Source organism: Monodelphis domestica, chromosome 1, assembly GCF_027887165.1.
Source record: "Monodelphis domestica isolate mMonDom1 chromosome 1, mMonDom1.pri, whole genome shotgun sequence".
Classification (NCBI taxonomy): Eukaryota; Metazoa; Chordata; class Mammalia; order Didelphimorphia; family Didelphidae; genus Monodelphis; species Monodelphis domestica.
In genome coordinates, this window is record NC_077227.1 from 503,618,186 (window position 1) to 503,637,226 (window position 19,041).

The 19,041-nt window shown below is 42.4% G+C and overlaps 1 long non-coding RNA gene across 1 annotated transcript; it reads right to left on the reverse strand.

Moving 5' to 3' along the window:
* Positions 1–2,339: 2,339 nt before the first annotated feature.
* Positions 2,340–12,150, reverse strand: LOC103096894 (uncharacterized). Its single transcript, XR_008915437.1, has 2 exons — positions 10,531–12,150; positions 2,340–2,646 (listed from the first exon to the last, which is right to left on the reverse strand). It is a non-coding gene; the product is annotated as an uncharacterized LOC103096894 (long non-coding RNA).
* Between the last annotated feature and the right edge of the window lie 6,891 nt (positions 12,151–19,041).

Consider the following 19,041-nt stretch of genomic DNA (forward strand, 5'->3'; position numbering starts at 1 on the left):
ATGTTCTAGCTGTGTGACCCTGGGCAGGTCATTTAATTCTGTTGCCCTTAGTTTCTTCATTTGTAAAATGAGCTAGAGAGGAAAATGGTTTATATATCTTTGCCAGGATAACCCAAAAAAGAGTCAAAAGGGTTGGACAAAACTGAAAAATGACTGAACAACAAGAAATGTATATTTTACCCCTCCTGCAAGACTCTAAGTTTCTTGAGGGGCAATGTCATATCTTCGTTATTGCAATAGCTCTCTCAGCAGCTTACAGTGGTTTGTAGTTTTAAAAAAATGCTATTTAATACTGTGTGGGTTCGTATACAGGACAATTCCCTTGAAATGAGAGGTCCTCGAAATAAAAAACCATCTATAGCTGTGTATTGGGAAGTAACACCAATTAGCAACTCTACTCAGGTTCTACACAAGCCAGATTTGGAGGGAAAGGGTAGGCTATATTTAGACTAATAAGCCTAATATCTGGGGGGTGAACAAGCTAAGGAATGAATGAGACATTGGCTCTGAGAATTACATCTAACAAGAGAGTTAAGACATCACAGTCCTGTTTGTATCGGAGCTATTTTGGGGCATAAGGATTTTCAGGAATAGGAGGAAGAGGGAGGGCTGGGTTGCATTTGGGAAACTACCCAGTGCTTTCAATGACCCCAAACTTTTTCCTGAAACCAATAGCCATCTTTTTAATAGTAATATGTTTCCCAGTAATGCTAGAATGCTATAAATCATGGCCTGTCATAAGCACAGAGAGATCCAAACTGAGAATCAACAAAATGGGCCATGAAAAGATGAACTGTGACATAAAAAGTCTGTGGCATCTTACCCACCAGAGGGGGAAAAAAGTAAATTGTCAAAGAACAATGTGATCAGAAAAGGAAGATGGCTAATTACAAAGCAAAAAGAGGGAATAAACCATGCTGTATTGGTAATTATATAATTATAAAAGTCAAAAAGGAAGTCCTCAAGAACATTGAAGGGACTCTTTTTTTTTTAAACCCTTATTTTCTGTCTTGGTAACAACTGTAACAGAAGGGCAAGGGCTAGGAAATCAGGGTTAAGTGACTTGCCCAGAGTTACACAGCTAAGAAGTGTCTAAGGCCAGATTTGAACCCCAGTCCCCCCAACTCCAGGTCTAGTATTCTATCCACTGTGCTACCAAGCTGCCCCTATTGAGGGACTCTTATGAAGCATTTTTTGGAAGACCTGGACAAGTGCACCACCTAAACAGCTAGGTGACACAGTGGACAAAATGTTGTACTTGAAGTCAGGAAGTACTAATTTCAAGTCTGGTCTCAAATATTTACTGTGTGACCCTGGGCAAGTCACTTCACCTCTGTTTACCTCGATTCTGTCATCTGGAAAATGGGGATAATAATAATAATATCTGCCTCCCAGGATTGTTGTGAGCATCAAATGAGATAGTAATTACAGAGCACTTAACACATAGTAAGCAGTTCTATAAATGTCAGTTATTATTATTATTATTAAGATAGGAACAGCATAAGAAAGTGAGTAGATTTCAATCTGTACCATTAGGGATTATGCCCACATCAATGATAGTATGAATACATTGAAGTAGTGAGGCATCCATTGGTGCCACAGGGAAAAACAGCATGATGACATTCTTAGAAAGGCCACTTGGAGGGCCAGGAAGACCTGTTCAAATCCCACTTCTGGCATTCTGGCTGTGTGACCCTGGGCAAATTACCTAATCTCTTCATGCTCTAGGCAATTCTCTAAAACTCTAAATTGCCAAAAAGATGCCAACCGTCATTGGTGTAGGAAGGGAGCTCCCTGTACAATGAATAAGCAGATCTAGTAACCACACTCCCACACCCCCATCCCCTCTACATGCTCCAAGAGAGCTGTGGGAGAGCCACATCTGGACATCAGAGAAGGCTTCCCAGAAGAGGGAGCATTGAGGTTGGACCTAAAAGGAAGAATAAAGATTGAACATATACAGGGAGAAGAGAGAGGATGATTCAAACATATGCCCAAGAATTCTCAAATGTTTATCTACTAATTCTCATCTTTTCATTGACTCACTCAAAGTCCCATAGCAAATTAGTGACAGACTCAGGACAGGAACTCAGGTCTCCTGACTCCCACTACAGGCCTTTTCTTTCTTCACCACCATGCTGCTGGCTTGGTGACTTCCCTCACTGAAAATATCCATTTTCTCTCACCTTAAATTCTAGTACTTAACCAGCAATCAATCAATTAAACAAGTTTTATTGAGCAGACACTGTTCTAGGCACCTGAGATATGAGAATAAAGAATAAAACAACCCTATATGCAGGTTACTCGCAGTTTAATGGAAAGACAAGTACACATGAAAATATATGCAGCATGAATGCAACTTTAATAAATACATTTGTATTCACTTTTTGTTGTTCATCTTTTGTTGAAGAGGACCAATGACATCATAGGGTGATGTCTTTACTAGCTCGTAAGTTGGATTTAAGTCAGGCAGAGTTGTACAAAGTCACTGGCCTCAATCTCTCTTCCACAGTCATCTAAGTCCAATGGCAAGACAAAAGCCAGAACGACTGGTGATGGCCTGGGATGCAGTGGATGATCTCGGGGTCTCCAATATCTGATCAAACTCTAGGCACTTCCCAGCACCTGCTTTGGTCATCTTCATGGCTGTTGAAATAAATTGCTCTCATCTGTCCATTTCACCAGGGGAAATCTTCACATGCTTGGGGTGAACATTCCCCTAAGTCACTGACTGGTTTGAGACCTGTTGGTTACCCTCAACCTGATTGAGTTCATTTGCTGATTCTTTTTTTTGAAACCCGTACCTTCTGTCTTAGAATCAAAACTAGATATTGGTTCCAAGGCAGAAGAGTGGTAAGGGCTAGGCAATGGGAGCTAAGTGACTTACCCAAATCACACAGCCAGGAAGTATCTGAGGCCAGGTTTTAACACAGGACCTCTCATCTCCAGGCCTGGCTCTCTATCCACTGAGCCACCCAGCTACCCTTGCCAAAATGGTTTTATCAGGGTGTGGCTGCTATGCATGTAGCCACAGGTGAGAGTTGGGTGAAAGGTGGACACAAAATTGGATGAACAGCCTGGGAAAGAACTTGGCACCTAGCTGTGGGACTCTGGGCAAGTCATTTAACCCCCATTGCCTAGCCCTTACCATGCTTTTGCCTTGGAACCAATTCCTAGTATCAGTTCTAAGACAGCAGGTGAGAGAGAGGGAGAGAGAGAGAGACAGAGAGAGGAAGGAAGGAAGGAAGGAAGGAAGGAAGGAAGGAAGGAAGGAAGGAAGGAAGGAAGGAAGGAAGGAAGGAAGGAAGGAAGGAAGGAAGGAGGGAGGGAGGGACTTGGCAAACTCTCACACAAGAAGTGCTAGTCCTCCTGGAACACCCTTTGCACTATATATATGTATGTATGTATATATGTATGTATGTATGTAGTTAAAAATAAGGGAGTTTGGGGGAGCACCAGAAGTTGGGGGTATTTTAGAAAGGCTTCATCCAGAAGATGGTGCTTGAACTGAGTCTCAGAGTAATTAAGGGACTCTGAGGTGGAACGGAGAGACTAGTTCTAGGCATGTGAAACAACCATTTACAAAGGGAGGGAGATGGGAGATGGAACGTTGTGTGTGAGAAACACAGATGGCCAGGGTGGTTGGATCCATGATAATCCTGCCTGGTCACACAACACTTTACAAAGCACTCTTCCATATGTTCTTTCCATTTCACAAATGAAAACTGTGGGCTTCAAAAGGGAGGAGGGACTTCTCAAAGGGCCCTCAGCTACAGAGGAGCACAGTTTGAACCCTAGTCCCAAGACCCTGATTCTTAGTACTCTTTCCACTGCAGTATGCTTAAGGTCAGCCTAGCCAAGCAGAAACAGTAGTCCCTTACTATGTCCAGGCCCCAGTAGGGTCTTGTAGAGGCTCAGAGTTTCTCATTGCCAGGGGCCTGGCAATGTGCTGCTGATGGCTTAGCCCAAGATGGCCTGGCACCCTTCAGCCCTGCTGACCCCTCTTTCTCAGGGGGTCCTGCCAATAGCCACAAAACCAGAGTCGAGTGGAAAGGAAAAGCTTCGGAAAGTGAGTGACTCACTTGTTTACAGGCTCTAATTAATTACTAAGCTAGAAAACTTGATTTCTATTCTTCCTTTTTTCCCCTCTCTGCCCTTTGTGAAGCAATTTGAATTCCAAGCATTCTCCATGTAAAAGTATGTCAAGTTTATTTTTAGTAAATGCACATGAGTGTTGGAACCTGTTACTAACTGTTATTCATTCCACACGTCAGCTTGGAAAGAGGCGATTGTACTTTCAATCAGCTTAATACTCTTCAGATGTGCGGGTGTCTGTGTGTCCAAGCATCTAGTGCTTGTGGTCTCAAGACAGAGCCCTGGCAGGCCCAGCTCTCTGGCCTGGGCGTGGTCAGGAGCATAGAATCCTAGCAGTTGGATGGGTAGACATCAACACCAGTGAGGTATATAAAGGATCATGGATGATGGAGGGAGGTGGGAGAATGTCCCATCGCTGAGCCAAGGGTGATGCTGTAGCAGGAGAAGGAGAACCAGGACAGCATCCCAAGAATTGGCCATACAAATATCTGGGAGATTGGGGTGTATGATGGGATCATGAGATTTAGAACTGGGACACATTCCTTTCCACCACATCCTACAAAGAGCCAACGAGGGCAAGATATTCCCTGGCTTTCCTCTCCCCACTGCCCAGGGCTCTGCCCCCAAAATGCTATGTGTCCTCTGCCAGATTTCCCCTCCTCTCTGAGCTTCGGGTTCTCTCTCTGTCAATATGAAGGTTGATTAGGTTCTCTTTAGCACTAATGATGAAAATTCTTTTTAGCATTAAAAATTTTCTGATTGCAAAAAGGCATACACCTTCAGCAGGGGTCCTTGGGAGAAAGGAAGGATTCTTCATCTATGCCAGCCATTATCAGCCATGGCCCATGCCCAATACTAACGTGCCCTTCCTACTCCACCCAGTCCCTGGCCCCTGAATGGCTGGTGCAGGTGTAGATAGGAAATCTTCCTCCCTCCTCACCCCACCTAGGTTCCAGGGAAGGCTGGAGGTGGATGCCCCTCCCCATTAGGCCATTTCCTCTGTCTCTCTCCTCCTGTCCCCTTCCTCTAAACCCATCCATATTTCTGGAACCCAGAACTGGATAAAGATCGGGAATCCACTCCCTGCTGACTCAAAATGTCACTTCCTCCAGCTCCAGTTCCTTAGAAACACAGCCTCTCTTTCTAACCCAGACAGCTGGCTAGACCAATGTATCTGTGTCCCTTGCCCCAACATATTGGCATCCCCCCCTACACAACACACACACACACACACACACACACACACACACACACACACACACGCATGCATACGCACACACCACAAGACCAGAAGATCATGGAACTGGTCAGATGAGGATTGCCTGGGCTCCCATTTCTTGTGCCTGGGATGGCTTTCCACCCACCCCATCTCCAAAGCACAATTTGCCCAAGCCAGGCAATGGGGCAACTCCTCAGACTGTCATCATTTCTGCTCTGGGCTCCTCTCTGGAGAACCGGCTGGGCACACCCAAAGCCCTGGAAGAAGACGACTGAGGCACCCGAACTGGAAAAGAAACCAGCATGTGGGAGTAGCTATTATGGAACTTTACAGGAAGGCAGCTATGATCATCAGCAGGCCAGCTTCAGAGGCACTGCCTCCAGAAGGTTCCCTCCGCCTAATTAAAAACATGATAAATATCTAGGTGGAGTATGCAGATACGTTAAGAATGAGTTAGCAACTGTGGCTGGTTGATTGTATCTATTGTTAAAACTAAGATATAATATCAGATTAGTACATTTTGTGTGCCTATTATAATACTGTGTCATTATGTGACATGTTATAATTAAAGCTGGGGGTGAGAAACAATTTGGCTCAGGACATACCCCTTTCAAAGTTTTCCCCAAGCTAGTTTCCAGCTTCTATTAACCCTCCACAGGCTGGGATTTCTGATGGCAATTTGGCGAAATGGTTTGAAGTCCTCACTCCAAGTTCCCTGTGTAATCATGGGCAAGTTTCTTCCCTCTCTGGACCTCAATTTCCGTATCTATAAAAGGAGGGGGAACAATTCCAAGACAGAAGGACAAGGGCTAGGCAATTAGGGTTAAGTGACTTGCCCAGGGTGACTCACCTAGGAAGAATCTGAGGTCAGATTTGAACCCAGGATGTCCAGACTCCAGACCTATCTCTATCGAGACTCCTGACTCTATCCACTGAGTCACCTAGCTGCCCCTGGACTCCCTTCTAGCTCTAACATTACGTGGTCTTGTTCTAAGGTCCTACTAGCCTCTATATTCTAGTCTAAGTCATCTCTTCCAGCCATCCTATTTTAAGTGGTGTTCTAAGTCCCCTTCAAGTTCTGACACTCTAATGTTCGAAGGGATCTTTCAGTTCTGATGTCCTGTACGGTCTATATTTAAGAGCCCTTACAGCTGATGTTCTGTGTTCTAAGGTCCCATCCAGCACTAACGTTATGATTCTGCACCAGGTCCATGGAAAACACAGTCTTTATGTATGAATGAGAGAGATGGGGGGGGGGGGGGGGCTCTGCAACCAGCATCCTTTGCACTTCTTTTCAAGGCAAGGCCTTCATGCTAATAGAAGAATAAAAGTGGAGTTCATTGAAATCTAGAAGAACTGAGAGTTCACCCCTCCAAAGCTAACAGTGTCCAGATGGGAGCTGGTTGGCCATCCCTCTTGCCAATTCTCTCACGACCATTACTCTTTTTCTTTAAACCCAAGATCCCCCAATTCTGGGCCCTGCTCATGGCCTGCCTCTTCTCCCAAATGGGTCAAGGCACCCAGTCAGGATAGGAGCAGAAGGAACTGCGCACCATAAAGGCTACTCCACCACCAACACCCCAGGATGAACAGGGCAGGAAGGGAGCAATGAGGAGGCTTTACCACAGGATGACACAATATTTAATAATTTCCCTAGCCAGATTTTGCAATGAGAGCCTTTATCAAAGGAGGAGGGGACGGGTAAAAGGGAGATTTTGCAACTACTCCAACTGGTGTTTTCAATTGACACTGGGACAGGGGGGAAGTAAGAAATGGGCATTTTCCCTTTTTCCCCCCCTTAATATGTGTGCATCAGAAAATAAACAAGTAGGTGAAAAAATGGATCCAAGTGGCTGGGCCAGGACTTTACGTTAATTTAAAAGGAGCTACTGATCAGGCCTTCTTCTGGATCCAAGAAGAGTGTAATGAGGCAGGGAATCAGGCATTAGGGGGAATTTAAGGGATCATATGATCAGCAGTGATGGTTTCAGGAACCAGTTAAAAGGAAGGAATGGCACCCCCACCCACCTCGTTCTCATGGGAACCATAATGGAAGTTCTTAGCTGATACCACTCACCCATTGGCCTCCTTAGGCATGGTAGTAGGCACTAAGCCAACCAAACCAATTGCCCCATTACCATTTGGTAAGCCACCTGTGAAAAACAGTGCCTCCCCCCACCCCCCACTGGCTTTTCCCAATATTCAGAGGCAGCTTGGAACAGGGGAAAGAATCCTGGGACTCAAAGAGTATCAGGAGCCCCAAGTTCAAAGCCTAATGTCAACATTTGCTCACAAGTGACTGCAAGCAAGTTACTTCATCTTTCAGCCTTGGTTTTCTCCTCTGAAAAATGGAAACAATAACTCTTCCCATCTAAGACTATAAGATTTAGGATGGAAAGGACCTTTGAAATCACCATATTCATTCTCCTTACTTTACAGAAAAGAAAAAAAGAGGCTGACAAGATTAATTAAATGGCTTATCCAAAGTCAGGCAGTAAGTAGCAAGGCTGGATTTTGAACCCAGGTATTCTGACTCAAATTCAGAGTTCTTCTATTTACAGTTTTAAAAGGATTTTCATAACTAATATGATGCTCCCAATAACCCTGTGAAGTTAGCAAAACTGGGTTCATTGACCCCATTTTCCTGAGGAAGAAATTGAGGTGCAGAGAAAGAAGATGTCTTGACCAAAATCTAGCCCCCAGTAGAACCAGATCTCCTAATTCTGAAAAAACACCAAGGCTCTGATACCTAAACCACTAGTTGCTGTGAAAAACCTCATGAGAGAATGGATTACAAATCCTTAGGAAAGTGTGAGGCTTTCCCAGAGAGTACAGGTTGTCATTCCTGGCCCTCTGGGTAGAGGTCAAAGGACAATCAATAGCACTCCCTTCCCCAGTTGGAGGGAGCTCAGTCTGGGCAGTTAGAACATGAAGGGAGGATTAGAGAGAGGAAGATCTGGCCTCTCCTGACAGATAGTATATTAGGGAAATGGAAAGAGCTCTAACTGGAGTCAGAAAGTCTGAGTTTATATCGCAGCTCTGCCACTCATTAGCTGTGTGACTTACCCTCTCTGGTCCCCAAGATCCTTATCTATAAAATGAGGTTATATGAGATGGTTCCTAAAGTCCCCTCCAGTTCTAAATTCTATGATCTAATCAACAAACACCACAGGACCCAATACTGTGCTGTGTGTTGGGTCTACAAATAGAAGAGTGAGAAGGAGGAAGGAGGAGGGAATCAACATTTATTAAATGAGTACTATGTGCTAGACACTACACTAAGGGCTTTACAGATATTATTACATTTGATCCTCACAACTCTGTGAGGTAAGTGGTATTATGATCTCCATTTTACAGTTGAGGAAACTGAGGCAGTCTGGAGTTACATGACTTTCCCAGGGTCACACGTCAATCAAAGAACAGTTTAAAAATTATAGTAAAATAAAGCCCTGGAGAGTAGGTTTTATTATTACCCCCATTTTATAGATGAGGAAACTGAGGTAATCAGAAGTTAACTGTCTTAATGAAAGTCCCATAGCTACTAAATGACTGAGGTGGGATTTGAACTTTGGCCTTTCTGTCTCCTAGTCCAGCTTTCTATTCATGTTACTACCCATTGGTCTCTGTGAATGTAATGGACTATTATGTCAGAAGAAATGATGATATTGTACCTCCTCTTTCACAAATATCCACCAATTGGGACTATCAAGGGAGGTCTAAAGAATGAACTGTCTGGTGAATCGGAAAGAGAACACAGCTCCCTATAAAAGAGAGCATCAGGGCTTACAGAGCAGTTTTTTGAGTAAGAAGCAGAAACAAAGGAAGCATATTTTATTAATAGATGGTGTTGCCTATTAATAAATGATGTTATTCTCACAAAAGTGGCCTTGTATTATTTTTCGGTTAAAATTCTTGATGCTACAATATATTTGTCATGGGCATCTGATACCATTTTACTTGATTAAAAACTGGTTTTCTATTTAAAAGAGAACAAAATGATGACCTAGACTAGAGAGCAGAGCAGCAAAACAAAGTGGCTAGAGGGCCCAGGTTGGAGGCAGATAAAGTAAGTTCAAGTCCTGCCTCCGATACATGCTAGCTGTGAGACCATGGACAAATAATTTACCTTTCCCTGGGCAGCTTTCTAAGGCTATAAGTTTCAGACTAACTATTGATCCACATTTTTTCAGGGAATTTTTACTCCAGGAGTTTTCAACATGGAGAAAATTATAGTTCTGGATCAAAATGAATAAAGGAAAGAAATAATTAACATAAAGAACTGAAAGAAATATAAGACTGACAGGGAGAGGGAAACAGAGCCAAAAGATCCATTTGCATATTGATTACAGCCCTATAATTTGTTTAAAAGTTACAGCAAAAAAATTTCATTGTATACACAACAAGGAAATCCCAGAGGAATCTGGGAAGCAAAGATAGTGTAGGCATTACTAGTGAGAGTCAATACAGGCATCCATGACCATTTTCAATTTCTTTTTTTTTTTAAACCCTTACCTTCCATCTTGAAATCAATACTGTGTATTGGTTCTGAGGCAGAAGAGTGGTAAAGGGCTAGGCAATGGGGGTTAAGTGACTTGCCCTGGGTCACACAGCTAGGAAGTGTCTGAAGCCAAATTTGAACCTAGGACCTCCTGTCTCTAGGCCTGGCTCTCCATCCACTGAGCTACCCAGCTGCACCCCCCCCCCAAATATAATTTCTTGAAGGGAGGTGGTTAGTTGATTGTAGCTTAAATGTTCATTTTATATGTCTGTGGAAGCAACTAAGTGGTGCAGTGGATAGAGCACTGGGCCTAAAAGTCAGGAAGACCTGAGAACTTATTAATATGTGACTCCAATAAGCCACTTAACCACTATTTGCCTCAGTTTCCTCATCTGTAAAATAAGGATGATAGTAGCTCTTACCTCCCAGGGTTGTTATGAAAATCAAATAAGATCATGGTAAAGTGCTTAGCAGAGTACCTAGTACATAATAAGTCTTATATAAATGTTAGCTATTATTGTTTTGATTATGTTCTTACTCATATATTTGAATATTTTATACTTGCAAATGGAGTTCAAAAGGCAATTGATATTTCTAAATAAACAAATTCTGTTTCCATTTGCAGAAAGCACCCCCTTTGCCATATGTCCAGCCCCCCCCAGTGATAACATCTAACAGTACCCCACAAAGCTACAGCCTTGGAAACTCAGCCCCTTACCTGGCCAGCCTTGGAGACTTGGTCACCTCTGCTAGATGTGTGGGTTTGAAGTGGTGCCACTCAGCTAAGTGTTTGGGAACTGACCTCTAACCCTTTCCCAGAGGCGCCTACCACTTCCCAGGGTCTAAATAATGAGCTGCCCTCCTCTTACGGAGGACATAGATCCAGAGACTCGAGATCTGCTCTGGAATCTGGCCTGGGTCTAATTCAACAAGCTGTCCCACTTCTCTATGTCAATGTTAACGTTGCCCACCCTGGACTGGAATCTATGTACTACTGTAAGTGAGGGGCAAGATGGGATATGGACAGAAGTAAACTTGTGGAACTCATTCAGGTGCTTACTCATTTATTCATTTGGAATTATTGGAATAATTGCTAATTATTCATTAGCAAATTCAACACATCTCATTCAGTCATTCTTTGGATTGTTCTTGTATTTATTGGTTCACTCATTCATTTTACATGGAACTCACCAGTTCATTCAGTCACTGATATTCACTCACTCACTCATTTGTTTACCCATTTACTCTCTCCGTTCTCCATTTATTCCCTTAATCCATTCCTTCACTGATTCATTTTTCAAATTCACATCTATACAAATGGGAGATGCTGGCCCAGGACTGCCTGGAATGGCATGCCTGCATTAAAGAAGGTGCTGCGGCACTCCGTGAGCAAAGCACAGAGAGAGGAAACGTGAACATCTCCATCCCAAATGTTCTAACAGACAACTTGTGCCTGGCCAATGGCAGAGCCCTCTGAACTTGTGCTGGGCTGATGGGCCACAGCTGAACACACTGTACCCTGACCCCCATCACCGGCCCCCTTTGAAAACGAAGGACAAACAACAACGTGTGTCCAGCACTGCCGAGTGAAGAGAGGGTGCCCCTAGGTCCATGACCTCCGTGTCATAATGGCTCTTCATCCTCGCCCACCCCCACATAGTTAATCAGTTCCCAAACCTTGTTATTTCTACCTCCACAGCATCTCTTCCATCCAACCCTTTCTCTCACTGTGTACAGCCATCACCTTAATTCAGATCTTCCTCTCCTCTCACCTAGACTCTTGTGGCAGCCTCCCAACTGGTCTCCCCGACCCAAGTTCCTTTCCCCTCTCCCCCACACATACTACTACCAAAGGGTTTTTCCTAAAGCACAGGTCTGAACGTGTCATTCCCCTGTCGATCGACTCCAGTGGTTCCTATTACCTCGAGAGAGATGAAAATACAGCCTCTTCTGCTGAGTTTGTAGTCCTTCACACACTAGTCCCAGTCTATTTTCCCAGCTTCCTTGAATGTTGCTCTCCTTCACCCCCTCTTTGATCAAACCGAACTAGCCTTGTTCCTGTTCCTCAAAAATAGCATTCCATGTCCCTTCTCTGTCTTTATCCTGGCCATCCCACAGGCCTGGAATGGACTCCCTCCTTATCTCTGCCTCAGAGATTTTCTCTCTTCCTTTAAGATGCAGTTTGAGTACCATCTTCCACATGAAATCTTTCCTCATTTCCTCATTTTCCTCCCAATTTGCTTCCTACAAAAGAACAAATTAAAAATCCTCAGATAAGCAATGGGTTCAAATCAAGAAAACATCTAATGCCCAGTGGACTTACGCGTCGGCTATGGGGGGTGGGGGGGAGGAAAAGAAAATGATCTATGTCTTTAACGAATAATGCTTGGAAATGATCAAATAAAATATATTATAAAAAAAAAAAAATCCTCAGATAAAGACCAAACTGGAAATCCTAAAATCAAAGGAGAAATTAATAAAACTGAAAGTAAAAGAATTATTGAACTAATAAATAAAACTAAGAGATGGTACTTTGAAAAAAACAAATAAAATAGAGAAAAAAGAAAAAATAGATAAAAAATAAAATTGGTTAATCTTACCAAATTACTTTCTTCATACTGTATCCTCTTTTTATTTTTCTGCATATATTTATTAAGGTATATTTTGTCTTTTCATTAGCATATAAGCCTTGGGGGGTGGGAATTTTTCTATCTGTCATATGTATTTGAGTCCCTAGTACCTAGCATAGCCCCAGGCACCTAGTAGGTACTTAATTAATGTTTGTTGAGGGGCATCAGGGGAGCTCAGTGGATGATGAGCCAGGCCTAAAGATGGAAGGTCCTGGGTTCAAATCTGGCCTCAGATACTTCCTAGCTGTGTGACCCTGGGCAAGTAATTTAATCCCCATTGCCTAGCCCTTACCACTCTTCTGTCTTAGAACCCATACTTAGTATCAATTCTAAGACAGAAGGTTTTTTAAATAAAATGAACAAAAATTTGTTGAATGGATGATTAATTGATTACTGATCTTCATTGAACTATGTAAATCTATTGTAAGGTTTTTTAACCTGAGGTCTGAGGAATTGTTTGGGTTTTTAAAAATTATTTTGATAACTATTTTGATATAATTGATTCCTATTATAATCTTATTTATTTTATGCACTTAGTTTTATTTTATTTCCATATTGTTCATTTTTGTAAGTGAGTAATCTTATAAAACCTAAACTCCCAAATATAAACACAAGTAAACAAGTGAAAAAGTGTATGCTTTCATCAACTCCAACAATTTCTTTCTATGGAAGTAGATAGCATACCTTGCTATTTTTGTCACAAGTCCCTCAGAATTGTCCTGGATCGTTGTATTGCTGAGAATAGCAAAGTCCATCACAATTGGTCATTGTACAATATTGCTGTTACTTTGTACAGTGGTCTCCTGGTTATGCTTATTTCACTCTGCATCAGTTCATGGAGGTCTTTTTAGCTTTTTCTGAAATCATCCTGCTTATAGTTTGTTTGTTGTTGTTGTGTTAAGAAGAGTGGTAAGGGCTAGGCAATGGGGGTGAAGTGACTTGCCCAGGGTCACATAGCTAGGAAGTATCTGAGACCAGATTCAAACCTAGGACCTCCCCTCTCTGGGTCTTGCTCTTAATTCATTGAGCCACCCAGCTACCCCAACTGCTTATCATTTCTTAGCATGATAGTGTTCTATCACCATCATATACCACAATTTGTTCAGCCACTCCCCAATTGATGGATATCCCTTTAATTTCCAATTCTTTGTCACCACAAAGAGCACAGCTATGAATATTTTTGTACAAGTAGGTCCTTCCCCCCTTTTTTGGATCTCTTTGGAATACAGAGCTAGTAGTGGTACATTCCTGGTATGTCAAGGGGTATGCATTGTTTTATAGCCCTGTCAGCCTAGTTCCAAATTGCCCTCCAGAATGGTTGGCTCAGTTCACATATTTTATGCACTTAAAAAGATGTTTCTGAGGTGTCCATAGCATTAACCACACTGCCAGAGAGTTCCATGATGTGCAAAAAAAAAGTTAGAGCCCCTTTGTCTAAAGCAATGGCATCTCACCACACAGGGAAGATGAAGGTAACTCAGTGACTAATTGTGACAAAGATGTCAAATTCTCAGCTCTGCAACTATTGAGTAATAGAGAGTATCAGGGCTGCTCACTGATCTCATTGAATATTTGGATAACTCCATTTGGTCAAGATCATCATAGCTCTTCGTACAGACCACTCCCATCACAGAGAGATTTGTGTATGCCTACATGGGTAGTGTTGAGCCTTCCTAGAACTTGGGTCTCATCATATTCTGCCAAACCCATTCTGGGGTTGGAAGCATAACATCAAAATTTTTAGGATTTAGAACTGGAAGGATGCCTAGAGATTATTTGGTATAACTCTTCATTTCACAGGTAAGGAAACTGAGACCTAGCAAAGGGTAGTAATCTACCCAAGGTCACCCAGCAAATTAATGGCAGACGGAAGAAGGTTTCAGACCCAGATCCACTGAATCCAAATCTATCACTCCTTCTACTATGCCTCTCACATCTATCAGAGGTGAGAGAACTCAGGCTCTTAAGAAGCCTGGAATTACTGCAATTACTCCTTGGAATTACTGACCACTGCCTCAAAAAATGAGATGTTATTTCTCAGTTTGAAAGAAATCCAGGGTCACTAGGTAGCATAGTGGATAGAGCACTAGACCTGGAGTTGGAGGACCTGGATTCAAATCTAGATTCAGATACTTCCTAGCTGTGTGAACTTGGGCAAGTCACTTAACCCTGCTTGCCTAGCTCTTGCCCTTCAGTCTTAGAAAAGAAAGAAAGTAGGAGCAGCTGGGTAGCTCAGTGGATTGAGAGCCAGACCTAGAGATGGAAGATCCTAGGTTCAAATCTGGTCTCAGACACTTCCCAGCTGTGTGACCCTGGGCAAGTCACTTCACCCCCATTGCCTAGCCTTTACCACTCTTCTGCCTTGGAACCAATACACAGTATTGGTTCCAAGACAGAAGGTAAGGGCTTAATTAATTAATTAAGGTAAGGGCTTAATTAATTAAATACAGGAAGGAAGGAAGGAAGGAAGGAAGGAAGGAAGGAAGGAAGGAAGGAACGAAGGAACGAAGGAAGGAGACAGTGATTTTGAGCATATTGATAGTCCCACTTCCTGATTCTGTGTGGTCCTCAAAGCAAATCTGATAGGCAGAACATGGCAGCCACTAGATATTGGTTAGACCAGGTCTACTCCCAAGATGGAAAGAAAATTCCCACTGGGTGTTGGTCTAGTATAGGGTTGGGAATGGCTTAAAAGAAGCTAGGGGAACGCAACTTAATGGCTCTTGATTACCCATTGATGAGTTATTGGCCATAATACCATAGGTATTATGGAATATGGTATATAGTATCTAAATACCATATTTAGAATTAGAGAACACAGACTCTACTACTTACTGTCTATCCTTGGGCAAATCACTTCCTCTCTCTAGGCCTCTAAAAGAAAAAACAAGCCCAACTTTCCACAAAAAAAGAAGAGGGTTGAAATAGATGAGCCCAAGGGTCCTTTCTAATTCTAAATCCTATCTATGATTCCAAATGCAGTCTCGGACCACCTTCTCTCTGTAATCAGAAGCTTTACAGGCTATGTCATACCAAGAGAAATGGAATATTAGCTTTATCAAAATTGACAAGAAGATAAAATGTGTGGCTCAGAAAATAATATATTTCTAAATTTAAAAGATATAGTGTTTAATCTGGACAATTGGTCCCTCCAGCAATGCAGACCACAACCCTTCCATACATTAGTACCCAACTTATTGAGTTGCCCTGGGGAGGAGAAATCATTCCTGATTGGCTAACTCTTAAATATTAAGCTTCTCTGAACTTAGTCATGCTGGCAACCAAACAGACAGGGCAGAATAATGTACCCATCCTCCAAGCCTACGTAGCTTGATAGGCTCTGACAGAGTTTGACTCCAAAAATTCATGGGAGACGCCTGGGTCATATGTGTACCATGATAGGACTTCAGAGCAGGACTGTGACAGAAGGAGAACAGTGTATAACAATGAAGACATAGCTCTGGCAACCTCAGAATGTTAATCAATGCACTCATCAATCTTTAATTTAAAAAATTGACAATTGGGGCAGCAAGATGGCTCAGTGGATGAAGAGTCAGACTTGGAGATGGAACAGAGGTCTTGAGTTTAAATCTGGCCTCAGAGCTGTGTGACCCTGGGCAAGTCACTTAACCCCAATTGCCTAGCCCTTACCACTCTTCTGCCTTGGAAGTGACACTTAGTATTGATTCTAAGACAGAAAGGAAAAAGGAGGAAGAAGAGGAGGAAGACAAGAAGAAGTGAAATATACCTTCCTCCTCTCTACAGAGAGGTGGGGAGCCACAGGTGCAGAATGAGACATACGCTGTCAGATGCTGACTGGTCTATGTGTTGTTGTGCTTTGAATAACAATGTGTTCTTTGTTATTAATAACAATAACTTCTTTGTTACCAGTTTTCCATTGCAAAGGAGAGTTTTGCCTTTCTTTGTTGTCTCCTGAGGACTTAGGAGCATCTCTGGCACATGGTGAATGCCTAAGAAATGCTTGCAGACTGACTGAGTGTGGTGTCACACTCACCTTTCTGGAAACTGGCGCTAGGGGAAAGGAGGCACATTGAGCAGTAACAGTGATATCAGAGGCATCCGTGCCTGGGATTCCATCCTTTAGGGAACTCTCAGGAGAGATCTCCAGGTGCCAGTGAACAGCAGCTCACCTGTGGCTCAGTCATTTATTCTTTATTCGTCTTGTAATGTTGTGTCTTGTCTTTCCGCTGGTCTTTTGGCAACTGTTTTTATGTTTTTCTTAGAGAGTCTCCCTTTAAATTAGAGGCATAAAAAAGGATGAGGGAGATTACTGAAATTATACCATCTATCACTTTGTTGCTGGCTTTCTATATAAAATTTTCCATCTTTACTTTAAGCCTTGATTTTTCTAGCTTTGAAAGATTATTCCTGTCACTTTTCTTATCATAATGTATAGAGGAGATAGAGATGTGTAAAATCCTTCAGAGAAGGACATTAGGAATACATAATGTTTGTCACTTTTGATATTTTTAAGTTAATTTTTAATGTTTTTTGTCAAAATCTATAATGATGTTTTTAAAATTCAGTGTGATGTAGTGGATAGGGCTGTGGCTTAGAGTCAGGAAGAACTGGATTCAAATACTATCTCAGACAATTACTAAACTGTTTGACCCTCAGCCAGTCATTTAACCTCTTTAAAACTCAGTTTCCTCATCCAGAAAATTAGGCAACCACACAATGGCCTAAAAGATCCCTTCTTAGGATCCTAGTTTTAGAAATTCCCTGAGGCACTGAGAGGTTAGATTTTTTTTTAACTTTACTTTCTGTCTTAGTAACAGCTCTAAGACAGAAAGTCAAAAGCTAGACAATCAGGGTTAAGTGACTTGCCTAGGGTCACAAAGCTAGGAAGTGTCTGAGGCCAAATTGGAACCCAGGAAAGGCCATCAGATTTTTTTTTAAGCCTTACTTTTTGTCTTACAACAACTCTAAGACAGAAGAGTGGCAAGGGGTAGACAAATGGGGTTAAGTGATTTACCCATGGTAACACAGATAGGAAATTCCTGAGGTCAAATTTGAACCCAGATCCTCCCAACTTCAAGCCTGGCACTTTGTCCACTGAGCCACCTAACTGCCCCTAGGCTAAGTGATTTATCTAGGGTTGAACAGAGTTGAGACTTGAAGTCAGATCTTCCTAACACCAAAATTGACACTCTCCATTATACTATGCTGTGTGTCATCAACAGAACACTAGTGCAGTTTAGTCTTAGTACAATTTAAGCTAGTATAGTTTAAAGGAAAAGTTTTTACTGCAAGGTAGAGCAGTGGCTTGAGAGCAGAACTAGAAATTAGAAAGACTCAAGTTCAAATCCTACTTAGATACCTACGTTGTGCCCCAATTTCCTCATCTGTAAAATAGGAGAAATAATATCACCTACCACACCAGGTTCAAATGAATTAACATATAGAAGACCCTTAGGAAAACTTCTAGTGCTACATAATTGTGAGATATCATTTTTATCATTATTATTATTATTATCTGATTTTTCAGATCATTTGAGCCACTAATTCCCATTATTAAAAGAGAAAACAAAGAGCCTAGTCTCCAGGAACCCACTGTCCTTTTCATCCACTTAATTATAAACACAAATAATAGAGTTAGATGTTCTCTGTTCAGTTCAAAGTTGAAGCCTTTTTCTAGCTGCCACTATAAAAGGTTCCATGCAATTAACTGTAACAAATCCCAGCAGGACTAGCCTGTAGGGGGGCAGCTAGATGGCTCAGTGGATGGAGAGCCAGGCCTAGAAATGGAAGGTCCTGGGTTCAAGTCTAGTCTCAGACACTTCCTAGTTGTGAAGTGTGAAGTGTGACTTCCTAGTTGTGAGAACCTGGGCAAGTCACTTAACCCCAATTGCCTAACCCTTATAGCTCTTCTGCCTTAAATCCAATACATAGTAGTGATTCTAAGCCAGAAGGTAAAGGGTTAAAAAAAAAAGATTGGCCTGTAGTTTGAATTCATTGAATCCTGTGCCTTGTGCAGGACTAAGAACAACCTAAGATCTCCCTCTCCACTCACACATACACCTTACCCTGCCCTTTATCCAACTTCAACTGAAAATAATTCTCCAGAGAATGTCAGGAACCCGGGCAGTCACTGTGTCATGTCTGCTGGTTTCATGCCAGTCTGTCCCAGGTTCCTCCCTGACTCTCTTGCAGAAGAGAAATACAAGGCTGCTCTAGCTCCTTGGATCAGATTGGGGTAGAACTCTAGAGCTAAGCCTTAATTGGCTAGAGAACTCTGGCCAGGAGAATGAAGAATTGATCAGAATCTTCATCATCTAACTACAGGTGGGGATCTCCCTGACCACTTCCCCACCCCATAAAAGCCCAGAGGCACATACGCCTGTATGCAAACATAGACTTCCATATATACCCCCATGGACATGCCCCCACAAACACTCAGAATCCCACATATACACATGCGCTTTAGACCACCTAAACTGGTCTAAAAGATCTTTACAGTCTTTTCCAACTGAAAATTGTAGGGTTTGTGTGTCACACACACACACACACACACACACACACACACACACACACACACACACAAACACCCTAGAAACCATTCTGAGCTTCCAGATGGG